At 32.5% G+C, this 14,898-nt stretch overlaps 1 protein-coding gene across 7 annotated transcripts in view; it reads right to left on the reverse strand.

Moving 5' to 3' along the window:
* The window catches only part of Fut9 (fucosyltransferase 9), a 194,864-nt gene that overhangs the window by 80,683 nt on the left and 99,283 nt on the right, over nt 1–14,898 (reverse strand). For 2 of the 7 annotated variants that reach the window (XM_040283114.2, XM_040283111.2), the window contains exon 3: nt 13,562–13,663. The exons of the other annotated variants lie outside the window; for them this stretch is intronic. The gene's annotated coding sequence lies outside the window, so the exon portion shown is untranslated. The remainder of the gene's footprint in view (nt 1–13,561; nt 13,664–14,898) is intronic. 7 annotated transcript variants of the gene reach the window in all.

Genomic DNA, 14,898 nt, shown 5'->3' on the forward strand with positions numbered 1-14,898 from the left:
TCCTGGGTGATATTTCACTTAGACAAAACATTGCCTCGTGATCTAATGCAGCATATGGGTGCTATTTTTAAATAAGTCTGTAATCAGTATATTTTGTGGGCAAGTAGGAGATAAAGAAAATCATCAACTATCAGAAAAAGTCAATCTATAAGTGATCATTTTTTTCTTTCAGTTTTGTTAAAGGATCCATTATCTTCATTTCAGATAAGTCATTTTTCTAGCAATGAGTGGCTGGTTCAAGTTAGGCTAGACCCAGAACATGGAACTGAGATATGCTATTTAAGGCTCACTTGAAATCATATAGATGACTTTATTGGTCTTAGGAAGACATGTTTGTTTTCTGCTTCCTCAAATCAAAATTGCTTTTTCTTTATTTTCCTTTCAAAATTGTGGTAGGGAGATTTAAGACCTACCCTCTTAAGGCTTTAAGTATGCAATGCAGTATTGTTAACTATAGGCATAATGTCATACAGCAGAAATATAGAACTCATTCATCCTGTCTAATTGAAATTTTATACCTATTAGACATCAATTTCTCATTTTTCTCTTCACCTATATTTTTACTTTCAACCACCAGCATGCTGTAGAAAAACAGTTTTTTGCTGTGTACTTTCTTACACATAACACTGAGTTCTATAATCTTTTTATATGCCCATGGTCATTATATTTTTTGATATTGAATCATGGTACAAATTAATTAAATTGGCTGGCAACTAGTCTCTATAGCACACACTCTAGGCACTGGCATTCATTTGCAAACTATGACTTTCCCCTATTAATACCCCTCCTCGGGTACAACAACTAATGTGAACTACTCATTTCTAATGCCAACAGAACATTGTTTGAGGCTACTATATTTTTCAAAAAAATAATAAGCATCAACTAAAGAAATATCTCTATGCATAAAATTTCAGGGAATCAATCCATATATATATGTGTATATATATATATATATATATATATACACACACACACACACACACACACACACACACACATACACCATCTCTCCATATGCTTATGCCTGGTCATAATATATAGCACTTTTGTGCTGTTGTAGGGAAAAATATCAGCCAGAATACTTAAATAATATTGTCTTTTCTACTTTATCTGCCATTCATATTACACAATGTTCAATAAAGTGATTTGATAAAAATGTTTTGCCAATAACTTATTCTGATTTCTTTTCATGCAATGTATTAGTCCTTAACTTTGCAGCAGGGGGTCTCAGCAAAAGAGTGAGTTGTACTTCTTGAAAATCTTATGAAATTTGAATATGTCAAGCAGTTAACTGACAAGTTTACATAATAGGCAGTGCACTGAGGATCAGGGAAAAATTAATTGCAATTGGTCCTATAAATTAATTTAAATGTTCTGGAAACAAATTAGTAAATACTAATAAAAAATTAAGATGTGTATACCTTAGGAAACAGGTAATATGCATGGCTTTTGGAATCAATTGATCCTGTTTATAATTTCAGCTTTCAGTACATTTTGACAAATCATTCAATATTATTAATCTTTAATTATTCTATATGCTAAAAGGGAGTTAATGCTGGTATCAATTTCATGGGATTATTATAATAATAACAAAAAATGATGTATATAAAATAATCTTAACATCATAACTGTTAAATCAGTTGCATCTAAGAATTTGTAACTACTTTTGGGAACTAGAAAAGGAGACATATATTCTAATAAAATATTTGGAGAAAGAGGCAGCAAGTTTTGCATACAGAAGCATTGTTTGCAATTCCTAAGTATTAGATATTAGGTAAATTTTTGAATTATTAATTGACTAAAAATTATAGTCCAAACAAAGCATGGAATATGATAGAATTGTTAAAACATTAACTTACACATGTCAACATAGACAACATTCAAGACATGTTAACAGGACTAAGGAAATTAACAAAACTGTAAGATATCATTTCCTTTTTTGAAAAAAGATATATTAGTTTTATATATGAAAAGAATAAACCTTTAAAACCTATACCCCAAAATACTGACATCATTATTTTTATCATTTGGTATTATCTACATTTTTATAATAAGCATGTATTAATTTTATAATTATAAATCTTCTGTGTTTAAAAATGAATTGCCTGTTTATATCTTTCTTCTTTATTTTTCCCTTTTCAATTCACTTCCAACTTTGTATATCTGATAATCTTGTCAAAGTCCTGTTTTCTTGGAATCTGTACAGAAGTATGAGAAAAAAAAGTACTTACACACATTCATTTGAAACCATGTTTTAAAATGACACTCACTTCAACTCAATATTCTATAACAAAATATTACGCAAAGTAAAACTATGTCTATACAATAGCTAAAAACCATAGGACCTTTAAAATAAATAATATCTCTTTGATAATCAAAAAGCAAGATTTATTTATTTATTTATTTTACTTGAGAGACTACTGGTTTTGAAAATAACTTCTACAAGGTATAAACTGGACAAATCTAAAAAGCCAGAAAGCCAGACACAATGGAACAACGACAAAAAAAAAATGTAGGTTGTGTGGGTTAATGACTAGTTTGTAATCCCATCAGTAGGGATGTTGAGATAATTGCTAACAGTTACTGAAAAATTATTATTGTGAGGAATAACGTCCAATGGGTGAATTATACACCTTAATGGTGTTAACTCCCAGAAAGATAGGGAAGTTTTGTGTTTTGTTTTGTAGCTGAAGATGTACAGCATTGTGTGGTAATTAACTTTGCCCAGGGTCCTCAACCAGCAATTTATAGAGCTAGGGTCTGAACCCAGCACTTATTGACTGATGGTTATTTTTTTTTTGTATTGAGTAGCAACAATAGCAACAACCCATCATGTTTGATATAATTTGGGGGCTGTTTCCCTTTTCCACATTTGACTGCATTTTTCTGCCCCACACCTATAGGCTCTCAGTTATACAAATAAATCACCACAGAAGTGCAAAGAATTCTCTTTGTATATGGAAGAATTTCTTAGCAGTTCTATCTTTAGAGCTATTTTTTTTCTTTTTTAATAATGTCATTTAAAATATTTGACTATAACCTACAAAAAGAAATATATTTCATGTCATTACCTAGTAGACACGGACATACACATGCATATCTTCCCTAAATATACAAGAATCTTAATAAATCCAGACAGAATAACATGTTTTTTTTTATTTGCCTAGAATTTTAGAAGTCTGGAATTTTTGCTCAGGGCAATTATGTTTCATAAAAAATTTAAGAAAGCTTATGGGAATTGATCTGTGCTTTTTATATTTTAGCATAAATTTGATTAAAGTGTCTCAAGACACATTATATAATATTTTTTTCATATAAAAATTAGCATGTCCAAACCATCCAGACATCAAAACAAAATAAAGTTGAGTGGTAAATGGCTTGCAAAATGTGTCTAGCCCAGTGTTGACAAGTCTCTAAACTGCCTCTCCTTTACAACCAGTGAAAGAACAAATTTCAGCTGTATTGTGAAGAAAAGTATTGAAGATATTTATCCATATTACCATATTACCATATTTCCATGGCCTGATTCACTTTTCAGTATTATCCAAATTGTTGTTCTGTCATGGAATGCACACTTACCACTAAACTTTAAAGAGCAGCTGCAACAGAGACGGAAGGGTTCCTTTTGCAGGGAGAAGAACTGAAGTTTTGCTAATTTTCAGCTCATAAAAGCTTGTCAGGAAAGGAAATGCAGAAGTATAAGTCTTTGCATCTTTTGTTTTTTGCTCAGTTTTCCCAAAATGATGTTGAATATTATTTTTTCTTTCAAAAAGATGGAAAGAATTCCTATAATAAATGAAATATGGGCATCTATAAAATATTTAACATATAACATAAAAGGTCCTTCATATCTGTCCTAAAATCAAATGATATGAATGTTAGGATGTGAAAACACCATGTACATTGGGATTTTGTAGGGAGGCTGCAGGAAAATGAAATTGATATATGGCTCCATTCACCTCCACTACATTTTCAGATGAAGATTTGGGCAAATCTCTAATTCTCTGAAACTTATGTGAGAAATGAAGGGTATTATTATACTCTATTCATAGAATTGTGGTAATAGTAAAAAAAAAACTCTTGTAGTTTACTGATATGTTTTAATAAATTTAGTATGTTTAGATCACCTCCGCTTCTTTAATTGTTGTCCATATAGTACAGAAAAGGGTTACTTGTTTGGCACCACACAAGGAATTTTCTGTGTAATAGGGTGAAGGAGAAAGATGACTTCTTTGTTTCTTATAATACCTGCAAAGTAATAGAAAACCTTTTCTCAACCTCACTTTCTTTGGAGGATTTGTGAAAATGACTTCTAGAGGAATTAATAAATGAATGTGTGAAAAATGGGATTTGCCAAGGTATCCTGAAGTTACTCAATAACTGCACAACCTCTGTGAATGTCTATAAGTGGTAGAACAAGAATGGCGTCTTTAAAGCACTATCTCCTCAGAGAGATGGAACAAACACCTGAATTCCCCTTATTGGTTAGATGATTATGATTAAGCTCAACAAAGATTTGGCACAAAGGGGTGAACGAGGTGGGGGAGTGTGACATCACTATACTTGTGCACTACATCTTCACTGTAGATATGGAAAGGGAGGGAAAGACATCAAAAAGGAGGATAATCAAACTGCTTTCTCTTTCTAGTGTCAGTAAAGCAATGCTAGACAGATAAAATTTTGGAAATAGTCATTCATGACATGTTGTATTCATTTGTTTTTCAATTTTTTTTCATAAAAGTGGTTGATATAAAATTCAAATAGGAAAAGATGTGAAGTAGAGATGGTATTTGAGAATAAAAGGGAAATACAAACTCAGGAAAAAAATAATTATATCAGCCCTTATTCATTAAGGACTCTTCATTAGGGACTGGGCCTTGTGCTAATTAATATGTGCCACTCACACAATGGTCGATAATATTATTAACCCAATTTTACAGCAGGTATAATCACTATACTGTACTGATTCCTTAAAAAAATTAAAGGAAGAAAACTAAGTTTTGAAGAATTTCTGAAACATGAGTTCAGACATGACAGTAGAGTAGCAAGCATTGTCTCAGGAAGAAGAAGGAGTTTCAAGAGCTCCCTCTGACACACTACATAAAAGAAAGATTCAGGATCTGTAGGAAGATTATGAACACATTTTCTATTCTCATACTAAGTTTAAAAACATGTACATGAAGTTCAATTACAATGGTGTAAAAGGAAAAAAGAATAGAGTGTTACTCTTAGAGGAAAAAGAATTACTTTTGTATTTAAAATGATACATAAAGTCAGGTTGGATATTTATATCTGTACACATGCCTGTAATCCCAGCAGCTCAAGAGGCTGAGGCAGAAAGATCAAGAGTTCAAAGCCAGCCTCAGCAACATCGAGGTGCTGAGCAACTCAGTGAGACTCTGTCTCTAACTAAAATACAAAAGAGGGCTGGGGATGTGGCTCAGGGGTCCAGTGCCCCTGAGTTCAATCCCCGGTTACACTCCCCTCCCCCTGCCCCAAAAAGTATGAAACTTTAACACAAACTCATTAATCAAGATGAATCTACAGCATTTCTTTGATGTCTAAGAACCAAGAGATCTATGGCTCTGCCCTTTTGAGAGGTATTTTCACCAAAGGTATCAAGTATTCAAGCAGGTTATGAAGATCTAGTCATTGTGTTCCTGAGACATTCAAGATGAATGATGGTGAGACAATGCCATTAATGGTGTAATTAATAAGACATCAGCTGTCACACCAGGTTTCACTATTCTTCCATCCTCTTAATTTACTTATTAGGAAACAATTTCCTTTCATTTAATTTGGGTAGCTATGAGTCATTGTTGATATCCATTTATATTCTCCTAAGGGGCCTTGGCAAACACTTTCATTTAACACTCACGGGTGCTTAAAATCTCCCATGGGTGAGAATTTCTGTGCAGCAATACAATTTATTTCTAACTTTTTTTGTAGCACAGTTATAGATTATCACAAAGGTTGTCCCAGTAACCATAAATCATTAGAATCTGTGGTGTCTTAAAACAAAGTGAAAAGTCATTTGACCTTTTTGCCAATTTCTTCTCTTAGATGGACTTCTTTCCTTCCACTACATTCTCTGGAGCTGACTAGTCATTGCTAAGGAGATATATAGTAACTAAAGTGTTAGTAAAATCTCACTCTTCATTTCCTTCCTTTCTTTCTCCTTCTTCTTCTTCTTCGGAGGAACATATACTCAATGTCTTAGAGTTTTGTAGTTCAGAATTCTGGTCTTAACTTTACCAAGTTGTCTGCTTCAGAATTTCATTTCTTCAGGCTCCAATATAGGTGTTTGTTCTGGCAGAGCCAATCTCACCTGAGGTGGCTCACGGAAAGATTGTCTTCTACATGACCTCAGAATGTTCAGTTTTTTGCTGGAGGCTGCTCTTATCAATATGAAGCCTCCTGCTGACTTTTTGCTCTAAGAGCTCCTCCAACATGGCCATTTCATGGCACAGCTTTCTTCTTCAAGGTTTGTGAGAAGTAATCTCTCCAGTGGCTCTGCCAGTAAGATGAAGTCTTAAATACATGACAAGGGAATTACAGTAATGACCTCTCATTACCTATGTCATCAAATTTAACTACAGTGGTGACAATTCATCTTCCCCAGATTTTATGGATTAGAAGCAAGTCACTGGCTCCATAGTCAAGGGAAGGAGATCACATGCTGCTCAAGAGTCATTCTAGGAACAGTCTGCCACAACTGTCATCTCTTGTCTAGATTTTTTAAATAGGTTCCTGTCAAATGCCTGCTTCTTCCCTCCCCTGCTTTCACCCACAGCTAGGATGAACTTTTAAAATATTGTATCAGATAACATTATGGGCTCAAAACCATGAATAACTTTCCATTTCAATTATGGGCTTCCATCTTACTTAATATATGAACTTTTAGAATTTTCAAAATAATACTGTATCTGTATCTGTCAAGATACACACACACACACACACACACACACACACACACCACATACACTTTTAAAGACAATTAGGATTTCTCAATTTATTTTATTCTGAGACTTACCAAATGATTTGACTTTGTTATTTAGTGTCTTTATATGTTCACTAAATTATTTTTACTAATTGCTTAGTATTGATTGGTAAGACTATGCCATTAAATATTTGACTCTTGCTCTATTGATTGACATTAGGAGTACTTTTTAATTCTGCTTGTCATTATAAATTTGCAATAAATATCTTTGTTCAGGATTCTTGGTGATGAATACAGATGTTTGTGGTTAATAAACTATTGCAAGTAGAGTTACTGGGTAAAATCACCTACGTTCTTTAAATTTCTTAAGTATCAACATGATGATATCCAAAAGGGCTCATATTGTTTCTATCCCAAATAAAATTTCCACCAACTCATGATGACACTAGATATTATGAACTATGTAGAATTTTACTAATAAGGGTTAAGAATGTAGTTCAGTGGTAGAGAAGTATACTTGTCTAGTATGAGGCCCAGGGTTTAATCCTAGCACCCCCAACATAAATTATTAATGAAACAAAGTATCTAATTAAACTACAAAGCAGCATTTGCTCATAAAGTATTAACTTTGGGCATTATTTCCTTTATTTATTGGTCATTTTTATTTCCCCTAAGAGATGACTAATCATGCTTTATTTTCCCTTTTTCTTGTGTCATTCACTTTCTGTAATTAATTTTTAGACACACTTTATGTTTATTTTTTGAAAATATCATCTTCAGGTTTTTAAATGTAAAAACTTAACTTTGTTTATAGTGTCTGTTGTTATCCTAAGGTTTTTTGTATAATTATGTAGTTAAAATTCCTTAATTTTTTTTTAAATTTTGTTTAAGAATTCCTCTATTATTAAAGAAAAAGAAGTTTCTAGAGAGGTATATTTTTACCCTCTCAGCCAAATAATCATCTGAAACTCTTCATAGAAGCAGTTTATTATGACTTATTACTTAGGTTAATCAGGCTTGACCCTAAGATTTAAATTCTCTGTTCAATCATTTAATGTTATTACAGGTGATTGTTCATTTCCGTTTTAATCATCAGTTCATATTTCTCAGTCATTGCCTGGCCATGCTGAAATTCCTATATGAAAGTTTAAAAATGCAGAGATGACATTGCCTCTACCTCCATGGAATTTATTCAGGTGAATTAAGTATGTTTATAATGGAAAATGACATGAATTAAAGCGTGGCTTGAATTTACAAACCTATGTATAAGTGGACCAAATTAAGTTTCCCAGTTGGAAGCAGAAGCAGAGAGCCCTTTGCTTTGAAATGCACTGAAGCTTATCAATTCATTGCATGTAAGTGATAATTTAAAATACATCCTGGCTCTGCAGAATAGCATAAAGGTGTTATAGATGTTTTTCTGCTCGGTTGAGTGAGTGCTTTTAAAATCTCAGAATTTTAGGGAAGTGAAGAGTAGCATCCAAAGGCTGTGGAGCAGTTTTAATCTGTGCCTCCAGGGGAGATGATCCAGGGGCATGAGCACTAGGGTGGGGAGTATCACAGGGTGGGAGGGAAAGCAGGAGGTCAACCCTCATTCCACTCAAAAGCTTAAAATACTATAGGCGTGTTGCTATTTTTAAAATAAAAAACCTGACAGTAAAATTTCCAAACAGAAGAATGAAATAATGATACTGGAAACAAAGCAGCTGTAACCTGAAGTGAATGAAAGCTGGATCCAGTTCTAGAAAGCTTTCAGGAGATTTAATAGAGGGCTTTGAAAAGGAGCTGAGCAGTGATGGTACATGGTTCAGGTAATGGCTAGGGAATATTTTTAGTGAAAGGAAATTGTTTTCAGTGAAAGAAAAGCGAATTCTACTGTGACCATACTTGTTACTATAATACATATTTAGTACTTTTGTGATCATTATCACATTTCAATTTGTTGTTCTGATAAGAACATTAAGTCAAAAAAGAAATTATTATTCCTAAGTGAACAAACTTAAATAAAGTGACTCACTGACTAAGATGCTAGACAAAAGCATTGTCCTTTTGACATCAGGTCTCATAGGAATTTTAATTCTATCATGTTTTTTGGATAAATTAAGAAACACAAGCAAGCAAGATTTATTATTTATGTGGTTTCTCCTGGAGAAAAATAATATGCTATAAGTTTCTATACATAATTTCAATATGTCATTATAGCCACTCTCTGTATTAGATGTCTCATTTTATAGATTAAAAAAAAGGTAAATTCTGCTTAAATTATTCATGGACGTCTACATCTGCCATCAGATTGAATAAATAAGAACTATTTATTACTCTGATCTTAGAATTCAAGATTTTTTCAAGAGGTCAGATTGTAATAAGCCCTCTTTTCTTGGTGAGAAGCCCACTGAATAGTGACAGAATAGAAGATGCCAGCATCACCTGTAATGAGTCTTATAGGCAGATTTAAAAAAAAAAAAAAAGGAGAAGAGGAAGAAGAAAGAAAGAAAGAAAAGCAATAGATTATTTTTCTAAAATTTATGCAGAAAAAAATTTTCTTTTGTTTGTATTTAGGGGGCAGTCATGTTAGAAGAACAAAAGGACATAAGTAAGTGAGAAGTAAATATTTCAGAAACTGAATACCACTCCAATAAATAAATAAATAAATAAATAAATAAATAAATAAATAAATAGTTCAAAATTTTTGACTATGGAGAAGGAGAAAAATCAGGAGTATGAGAACCTGAAAAGTATTTTGGAACTAGTAGAAGCAACCTTCTAGGAGGTGATTGGAAGCCATGCTAGAATAAAATACAATCAAGAGCACAATTTATATCATAGAAAGACAGATAATGAAAAAAAAACAGAAGAAAAACAAACAAAAACCAAAGATTAATGAATACTCTAGATGAGTATAAATTTAGAGAAAATCAGGTTTATGAACTAAATGTTTAATAAAATAATAATCCAAAAAAAATCCAAAAAATCCAAAAAATGCATTTTTTACATGTATTAAAATTTTTATTATTGGGCTTTGGAGATAAAATTCATTTAGTAAAATACCTAAGTGTTTCTTTCTCTGTATAATTTTTTTAAGCTATTGAGGTTAAAAAATAAAGTATTCTGGGGAACATATTGCTAGGGTCAACAAGCTAGAATAGGCTCTTCTGCAAGCATTTTCTTAGACATATCAGTGTAAATCCATCTGGAGAAACAATCAGTAATCTGTAATAAAATACTGGCTCTATAACATGCCATCATAAAGCCAGCATGGATCCATTTTTTATAATATGATTGCACTCTAATGTCCCCAAACAGTATTGTTCAAGGGTAAATTTGAATAAATACTGAACAGACAAGCAGAGATATCTATCTATAGCCATTAATCATAGATGATATGGATATTGATATAAATATAGATATGAAGACAGATAAAAATATCTCAGATTAAAAGTAAAAAAACAAGGTGGTGATAGTTCATAAAGACTAGTAAGAAAAATAGGATGTGGCACTGTCTACTAACTCTCATATTGGGTTGAAAGACCCAGAGTTTACTATTGATAAGTCAGGGAGATGACATAAGCTACCATTTCAGGCTATGTCAGAGACACTCCCTCTAATCCTGGCACCACACAGCTTAGAAAAGATCTGTGGTGCTACTTCCCAGGACATGGACTTGGGAGTCTTGCTTTGAACCTGCAGTCCTAATGGCAAGTTCATTCCATATGCACAATGGCTGTCATCTGAAATCTACAAGAACCACAATGAAGAAAGCCTGCCCAGGCCCTCCCTATGCTGTTGCCCGCAGCTACCACAATGCACGGCCTTGTCTCATTCCCACTTTATACCAATTACACATTAATATACATCTAATCATCATCTTTTCTAGAGTCAAACAATCTTTTCAGACCTCACTGTTCCTGTCAGTGGTACTGTTTGCTTGTAATGGTATGAAATTTTCAAATTTAGTATGTTCTTATATTATCATTTTTAAAAAGTCAAAAATAAAGCTTTACAAATTAATCAAAGTAAATATTTTAAGAACACTCTATATCCACATCTTTCCATTCTCAGTCCCCAGAGGAAAATGGCACTAATTTTAGCATCAGTCCTTTCTGACACTTATTCTTTTTTTTTTTTTTTTGCTACTTCTAACAAAAAATCAGATACTATTACATATCCTGATTTACAACTTGATGGATCATAAAGTATGCTGTGAGGACAATTTTTTAAAATGCTGCTAAATTATTGGGATCAATTTTGGAATTCTCTTACTCGTATTCTAATCTTCCCATTGATCAAGGCATATGGAGATTTCTTTGTAATATCATCCTGCCATTTATTCCTATCCTGACATTCCCCTGGCTACATTTGTTAGGTCCTATTAAGACCCTAATGTGCTTAAAGATTGCTTCTAGTGTCCTGTTTTTGTTTGTTTATTTGTTTTGTTTTCTTTTTGTGTGTGTGAGTGATGCAGCCACATCAATGTTAACAGCAGCTCAATTCACAATAACTGAACTATGGAACCAACCTGCATGTCCTTCAACAGATTAATGGATAAAGAAGATGTGGTACACATAGACAAAAAGAATATTACTCAGCTTTAAAGAAGAATGAAATTATGGCATTTGCAAGAAAATGGATGGAGCTGGAGAATATCATGCTAAGTGAAATAAGCCAAACTCCAAAAAACAAAGCCCGAATGTTTTCTCTGACAAGCAGATGCTAATCCTCAATGGAGGTGGGTGGGGAAGAATGAAGGAACTTTGGATTGTGCAAAGGGTGTGGGATGGGAAGGACAGTGGAATGAGATGAACATTACTACCCTACATACATGTATGATTTACACTACTGGTGTGACTCCACACCAAGTACAGCCAGAGGAAGGAGTATTTGTGCTCCATTTGTGTACAATGTGTCAAAATGCATTCTATTGTCATGTACAACTAATTAGAACAAATTAAAAAAATTAAGGATGTATTAACAAAACCAAAATATACATTTTTTTAAAAAATGTTTAATAGTGAATAAGAAATAAGTTTTCCTTAACAGCTAACTTTAGAATGTACTTAGTATTCTTAAAAGTATATTAAAATGTATTTTAAAGTTTTACATCTCTTTTCCATGGGTTCTAACTCTTCATGTTTATTTTAGTGTTTGATACTGATACACTATTTCTTATCAGAAGAAGACTGCATTAATAACCAACTTCTAGTTATTTCCTAGTCTTCCTTACAAAGATCCTTTCTTGGCATTCTTTTTTATTTTGTCTAAGAAATTTTTTATCATATGGTTATTTCAAAAATAGCTAGAGAATAAAATGTTCCTACACTCCTAGGAAAAAACTGATTTTTCAGTAGCTGTGATGACAAGTGGTCTGTAGACGTAGTTTTAAAACTGTTTTCTCAAACAATGACATTTCTAGAAACCAGCAGAATAGCTTTTACATAAATTTGAAGAATTAATGGCAATGTACCACAATGAAGAAATATTTGCAAGTCAACCTATTGGTAAAACCTCAACTTTCAAAATCAGTTGGTCAGAAAAAGACTTGATCCAAAGAACACACATCTGAAAGTTAATTAATCAATGATATTGTCATTTGAGAAACCATGGCTCTGCAGATAGCATCAATACAGTTATTTTTCTCAAAGTACACCAATCATTGAATTCTACTCTTCCTCCAACCCTTGTAAAATACTAGCAGTCATCTCTTTGATAATCTGTGGCTGAACAGTATATTTCAACATTCCCTACATAAGCAACAAACTCAACTTTGCTCCTTTTTGCTTAAGAAATTGAGGGAACTAAATACTCTGGAAGTTAACAATTCATTCACAATCTTGGAAAGAATATAGTTATATTCTTTGCCTCTTATATATGCTTTAGTTTTATCTTTATTTTTTATTTGATGAAAGAAAAGTTTAGAAAGTTTATGACCAGTTCCATAGCTATAAACCTAGTAGGTTGAATATCTAGAAACTTAACTCCTAATCCCTAAGTGAGCTCCTGAGTCCTAATTCCTCTGGAAAATGAAATGATCCCCCAAAAGCACAAATATATTTGATAAATATCTAAAATGACATTCTACTTATATATGTGGACACTTAGAGATACTCAAATATCCACCATAAGAAAAACTAAGCAAAAAGTCACCACAAGACACGTAAAATATAATAAATAGGCTAATATGTTTATGTGGCAGTGAGTACAAAATCAAAACACACACTTAAATCACGCATATTTATGTATACAACATAGATTAGAAATAAAAGTTAACATGGGAAAATAGCTATGAAAACTTCTGGAGAATAACCATTCTGGGAGGGGTTTCATGACATCAGTTTAAAGTCATAAATTTTAAAATAGTTTTCTACTGGGTTCAGAGTATAAAACAATATGAATCAAAAATAAGTGATAGGTCATGAATTGTGAAAGGGAAGATTAATTTTTAATAATGAGTTCAGAATAAAAAATAAACTAAAATAAAAATAGTAGAAATAATTGAAATTATAATTCAAAAAATATATAGAATGATTTATCAGGATGACCAGAAAATCCACTGAGATAATATGCATGGTTTTCAATAAAATTTGAGGGTATTTTTATCTGTCTCCATTTATTCTAAGTACTTACCAATATAAATATTCACTCCAAAGTGTTTTGCCTAAGAGGACTGGTTCACTGTGAAGTGTTTTCTTTGCTCTCTGTAGTGTAGCTACAGAGCAATCACATTCTCTAAAAATAAAAATTTAAGACCAATTTGAGAACAATCAACTGAGGTTTTGTAGATATTTTTTCAGCTAATTCTTTCCCTGGAGCATGTAATTTAAAGTACAGACATTGAGCTTCTTATATCTGCTTATTCAAAATAAGAGTACACCATTAAAAATTATAAGAAGATTAAGTACATATGAGTCCTTATTGTAGGAAGTCTTCTGTGGTATTAATTTCTCTATCAAGATCAAAGTAAATGAACATTATTGGGGGGGGGGGGTGGAATAAGCAAAATAAAGGATTTAAATTCTCCTGGACACAGAGGTAAAATATTATAAATTCAATTGTCTCCCAAATTATCTCAGTTCCAAGTAATTCTGTGTTATGAACTTTGTTCCCCAATTCCTTTAAATAAGTTTTCCATGTCTGGATAAATATTATCCATGGTATGAAAAATATTTGGGGGGTATTAGCAAGAACAAGTTTTCCTATTTTTCCATCTATTAATTCTCCTCCATCTACCCATCTGTATTTTGATCTACTTATGCACCAAGAATCATGTTCTGTTATATAAAGGATGCTCATTACAAGCACCAGGCCCTGGAGCCCCTGCTATGTGTGGCTCTTCCAGGATACCTCCATTTTTTTCTAAATTATCTAATCTCTGAATCCTAGTTTCCTTAACTGAAAAATGTGCTCTGTGGTATTCTGTTTAGAAATTCAGTACCACAAATACGTGTAAGCACCAGTTATTCCCCAAGCAGTATAGTAGGAAGTTTTTGTACAAAAGAAACAGATCTTATAAAAAGAAACTTTTCTGAATAAGCTCTTAAATGAAACCAAAACAAAGAAACAAAATGAAACAGGCTTTTACTATTGTAGCAGGGGTTTAGATTAGAAAAAAGAAAATAGTAAATGCTTTAAACACTCGAATATGGTAGGGAATTCAGTTTGGGGATATACTTTTCAAAGTGTATTTATGTATTTTAGCAGCTATCAAATTACATTTAAATAGAGGAGGGACCAGACTGATTTCGTATAAGCTTCCTGTACTTTTTATAAGGGTTACTAGGAAGTATAAAACATGCTTTTCTGTTGGTGTGTCTTCTTCCATTGTTTATAATCCTTTCACATTCAAGAATTTTTTTTTCAAATAGCCTAATAAAGTACTTTCAAGTTACCTAACAAAACAATCTCCCCAAAAGGTGACATTCTGATTAAAAAGCAATAGGGAGAAAGCTTGATTTACTGATAAG

Source organism: Ictidomys tridecemlineatus, chromosome 8 (genome assembly GCF_052094955.1).
Source record: "Ictidomys tridecemlineatus isolate mIctTri1 chromosome 8, mIctTri1.hap1, whole genome shotgun sequence".
Taxonomy (NCBI): domain Eukaryota; kingdom Metazoa; phylum Chordata; class Mammalia; order Rodentia; family Sciuridae; genus Ictidomys; species Ictidomys tridecemlineatus.